Below are 5,299 nucleotides of genomic sequence, written 5' to 3'. Positions count from 1 at the left end.
AGGATCGCTCCCTTGAGGAGCAACCACTCTTCCTGAACTCCCCTCCCCCTGGGGTCGTGGTCCCTTAGGGCCTCACTGACAAGCCTCCTGAGCTTGTCAAAGTCGGCTTTCCTAAAGTCAAGGACTTCAGTGTTGGTGACTGACTTGCCAGCTTTACAGCGGAAGGTGAAGGTGATCAGCTCATGATCGCTGTCACCCAGCTTCCCATCAATCACTAGGTCGCCGATTAGGTCATCCCCAGTTGGCAGTACCAGGTCGAGCAGCACTTTACCTCTTGTTGGCCCATAGACTTCTTGAGTCAGGTAGAGGTCATCCACGCATGATAGGAAGCTTTGCGACCTCTCGGATTTTGCTGAGCCATCCTCCCACGAGATGTCTGGGTAATTGAAGTCACCCATGACAACCATGGTCCTGGAGCATGCGGCCTCAGCCAGTTCCCAGGCGAACTCCTGGTCAAGCTCTTGACTTTGGGTGGGAGGTCTCTAGTAGACTCCCACCGTTGTGTCCCCTGTGCCATGTTCCCCACGGATTTTAACCCAGAGGGTCTCTAGTCGTCAGCCCAGGTCAGCTTGCAGGAATGTGTAGCTCTCCTTGACATAGAGAGCTACACCCCGACCCCTTTTATCTACTCGATCTCCCCTGTACAGGATATAGCCATCTATACCTGTGACCCAGTCATGGGTGGAGTCCCACCAGGTCTCTGTTATCCCTATGACGTCGTAATTATTTGCGTTAAGCAGGAGGATGAGTTCCTCCTGCTTATTCCCCAAGCTCCTGGCATTTGTGTACAGGCAGGCAAGTGTCCCCTTGGAGGCTCTTGCCTTGCCCAGATTGTACCAGGGCTGTGGTAGGGGTGGGCTCCCTTAAGTGCTTTGGCCTGCTGGCTTTGCAAGGGTCGCTCAGCGGGCCAGCAGTGGCGGTAGTCCCCCCGTCCCTCAGCGGGCTTAGTTTGAAGCCTGGTGGAGGCGTCCCAGCCGCTCGGGCTGAGAAGAGCCTCCTCCCCAATGGACAGAGGTGGAGGCCGTCTCTTCCCAGCACCTCGCTGCCTCTCTTGCCAAAGAGCGGGCTGTGGTCATGGAAGCCAAAGCCTTCCCAATGACACCAGCACCACAGCCTTTGGTTCACTACCTGGATCCTCCTTTCCCTCCTCAGCCCATAGCCTGTGATTGGGAGGATCGAAGAAAACACCACAGGTGCCCCCACACCCTTTAGCCCCGCTCCCAAATCCCTGTAGCACCTCATGACCTGGCTGGGAGCGCTCTGAGCCATGTCATTGGTGCCCACGTGAACAAGGAGCACGGGATAGTGGTCATTGGGCTGGAGGAGCTCAGGGATCTTCTCCGCGATGTCTCAGATGTGGGCACCTGGGAAGCAGCAGACTTGCCAGGCTAAGGGGTCGGGGCGGCAGATTACCCCCTGAGTCCCCCTCAGGATGGAGTCTTCCACAACAAACACTTTCTGTTTTGTCTTGGGGAGAGAAGGGGCGGTAGCTGCAGTTGCGCCCGTGTTGCCTGCGGGAGCTGGCAACTCAGCAGGCTCTGCTGGGGCTGCAAAAGGTTTGTACCTGTTGCTAAGCTCTGGTGGGGCAGGGACCTTGGTGCGGCAGGCTTTGGGGCCCTTGACCACCTTGGTCCATCCCCCTGACTGGACAGAATGGGAGGTCCCTGAGTCCTCCCTTGTCCTGGAGGGAGACAGTGGTCTACCCTCCACCTCCCAGGGGAGAAGGGCCTGGCAGTAGGAGTCTATCTCCTGCTCACAGTCCCTGATGGCACACAGTCTCTGGACTGTGGCCTGGAGCTCCTCCAGCTGGCACGCCAGAGACCCCAGTAGGGAGCAGACCCGACCCATGGGCTCCGTCTGGGTGGCCGTCTCTGAGGGGCGGGGGGGTGGGGGGCACAGAGCCCGAGGGGACCCTTGGGGTGCGGCAAGTGCCCATCGACGGCATGCCGCTGGTAGGCGGGCTGGACCTGAGCCTGCCTACCCTACGGGGCTCACATGCCTCGGGCCCTCCTGCACACACCTATGGCTGGGTGTGTGCAGACGTGGGATGATTAGCATTTGGAGCAGGGATCCCCCATCATGCAGTGCTGCCCTGCTTCTCTGGTCCCAGAGTCAGTGTGGTCCTTGCCTTGGAATTTCTGTTCCCCATCCTGAATGCTAATGGAGGTGCCTCCCTTTCCCATCTATGATGCAAATGGGACTAGGGGAGTTGCCACCCTGTCTCGTCTCTGATGCAAATGAAACTAAGGAAGTTGCCTTAATCCTGTCAGCCTTATCTGGAGGGGTTTAGGTGCGTCTCTCACTGTATCTTCATTGCCTTTGTAAGTCCTTCTTCTGATCAGTTCTGGTTCAGGCTGAGGTGGAGAGTAAGGGGTGGTGTGAGTCCTTTGTGAGACAGGCTGGGTACTGTGCCAGGGTACCCCAGGAACACAGAGCTGACAGGTAAGGCGTCCCCCCATTGATGGGGTGCTTGCATTGAACGAGTATCCCCATCACATCTGTACTCCATGGTACCAGGTCTGATCTTCAATCCATGGCAGCCACATCAGTCGCTTCATCCAGCAACCCAGCAGAACCAGACCAATTGCTAGTATAATTTGGAAACTGATGATCACCACAATGGGGTGAAGCATGATATTCAAAAGACCTGTTGCACTGGGGCTCCACCCAAGCAAAGCCTCCCACCAGAAGTGATAGCTAGTGTTTTTAACTGTAGCTGCCAGCCTAGAGATCTCCTGGTTGTTGTGTTTGAATCTCAGGTTTGCCCTTCTCTCCCAAAGGTCTGAGCCTTTGCAGTCCGGCTTGGAAAGAGGGATGAGTGAATAGTCTCTTAATAGCAGTGAGGCCCATTCCCAGTGAAATGGGGGAAACCTTGCAGAGCGCCGGATAGGCAGTCAAATGTTGTATAGTCCATATAGGCATGGTACACTTCAGATCTCAACTAAAAATGGTGGTTACATTACAAAAACAGCGATTAACATAAGGCACCATGCGTTGAATCCAATGTCCATTAATTAATACAGTATCACATCTTGTTCTCACGCCCACACATGCTTAACCAACATAGGCTGGGACTGCGCCAGGACACCCCAGGAACACAGAGCTGACAGGTAACAAACTGTAAGGCCATAAAGGTCTGTTGGATCATGGGTTCTGATGTCCTGAGTATCACAACACAGTTAGACCAAGGCGTAGACAGTGTGGTACAGTAGGTAGAGCCAGCAGCTACATTCAGGGAGAATCACACTTCTGGATTCAGGAATTGAGCCAGGGACTAGAAACTGGAGAGTCTGAGGCAGGAACCAAGGTGGGAAGAAGATCTAAAAGTCATTGTCTAGAGGTGAGGAAAGATCCAAGGCCTGAGCTGGAGACAAAGACAAGGTGGACTCTAGGATTCACAGCTGAAGAGGTGAAAGGTCTGAATCCCAAGGCTCTTGACACAAGCAGAGTTGGGAAGGACAGTTTAGCAAAAATAAAAACACAAGCTGGGGGTGCCTACATTGCTGATTCTTGGCCTTACCTTGGCTTTCCTCAAAAGTGAGGGCTAAATAGTTGTAGAAAAGTCACCGGGCAAGAGGGATAACTGTGTTCAAGAAAATTTCTTGAGACTTTTATGTGAAGAAGGTAATCCTAATATTGGGCCTGAAAGACGCATACTAAGAGATCCCTTCCCCCAGGAGCTGAAGGATGAAGATACCCTGGCAATATTGGCATCCTCCACCATTAGGCTGCCATGTAGTTTCCATCTCAAGCCGGAGTGTCATTCTTGGTGTCACACTACAAATTATTTCTATTACAACTTGTGTTCCAAGCTGCAGGAGCTTGCAGATTGTTGCAGGGACCAGCAACAGCGCAAGGAGTCCATCCATGTGAAAGGGAAGCTCTCAGCGGAGACCTGCAGGTCAACCCTACCTCCCCTTACCTCAGGAGATCCTCAGCGGGACCAGCCAAGTTTTCCCTGGGGAAGTCACCTTGGTAGCCTTGCATTGCGTCCAGTGCTTCTCTCACCAGATGCTATTTACCAGCCACGGTTTCCTGCCCTGCATGGCCCCAGCTCCCCACCACCCTCACTGTTCCAGTGGCATCACTGAGTGTCTCCACCTGCATCAGCACCAGGACAGCCGGAGGCTGCTCTTATGCTTATCCTATTGCTCTGCAGGAGCTCTATGGAAAAGCCATACTACTTTGTGGTTTTTACTACATATGAATGCCAGCAGAAGCAGATGAATAGGCCTGGTTTAGATTTTGTCACCGTGAGAGACCACAGGACTTTTAAAATACATTGTCTTCCTGTACAGGGACTTGTGTCCTTGCTCGTTGTTGCTTTGGTTTGATTGCTAATACACTTGAACTGTTGGGGTAAACAATAATGGATTAGCTAAATAGGCTAAAACTAGTTGGTCTTATAATAAAACGCTCACTCACTTTGTGTTCTTTGTTGTTCTCCAGTTTATTTCAAAGCACATTCAAAAGTGGCACTAAAAAAAATCATAGCAATTGCAAAGTTAAGCACAGCAGCTATGCACAGGTAAGAGGCAAGGCAGCCCATGTCACTTCTTTCAGCCCTTATGGATATATGATATATGTTCTTGCCCACCACCACTTACAGAAGATTATGGCATATTGAAAGAATTCAGCATTTCTCAGTATTTGTCCAATTTAACCACTAGAGCGTTTTTTCACTTTGTTCTTCCCTTGTCCATAGTTTCTATCCTGAGCACTGAATGAGGTCAGAGCCCTTTGCAGCCAGCACCCTGAAATCATGCAATTGAAACCCAAGCTCAGCCTGCATCTTCTTCTCCTTCAGACCTGAGGAAGCCTGCAAGCATGTTCAGTGGCTCTCCCTACTAGACAGTTAGTACAATAAAAGAAATCACAAAAAAGCCTTGCCTCTCAGACCTTTCCTGGACCCTCATCACTACAAGAACCCTCTACTAAAACCCAAATGATTGAAGATGGTTAGTTTTTAGGAACTGAAAAACCGAGTGATATTATGAAATGCATTATTCAAATGTTACCATAGATATCTCTGCTTTTCACCCCAAAATGGCAATGACATGAGTTTTTGGAAATTACAAATACACACATTTGCCAAACCCTGCCAACAGACTCGCCATATAGTTTAAATCTATTGCTTCTTCATTTTTAAGAGATGGAATACAGTTCATATCCTACAACACAGTTTCATTTTTGTTAAAATTATGTAGCATCTTTTCACCAATTTTACTCCAAACTGTGCCATTGTATTTTAGGTGATATGGAATGGCTAAAATATGTAATGTAGTGCAGTACTCTTTCC

General features: G+C 50.7%; 1 long non-coding RNA gene across 1 annotated transcript in view; it reads left to right on the top strand.

Moving 5' to 3' along the window:
- LOC112551295 overlaps positions 1–4,418 on the top strand; it is a 14,689-nt gene extending 10,271 nt beyond the window's left edge. Inside the window, exon 3 of the long non-coding RNA XR_003095573.1 lies at positions 3,813–4,418. This is a non-coding gene — a long non-coding RNA (uncharacterized LOC112551295). The remainder of the gene's footprint in view (positions 1–3,812) is intronic.
- Positions 4,419–5,299: the final 881 nt, after the last annotated feature.

The sequence above is a fragment of the Alligator sinensis genome, unplaced genomic scaffold (assembly GCF_000455745.1).
Source record: "Alligator sinensis unplaced genomic scaffold, ASM45574v1 scaffold148_1, whole genome shotgun sequence".
Classification (NCBI taxonomy): domain Eukaryota; kingdom Metazoa; phylum Chordata; order Crocodylia; family Alligatoridae; genus Alligator; species Alligator sinensis.
Note: the sequence above shows the minus strand (reverse complement) of the source record. Positions and strands in the feature narration are given on the sequence as shown.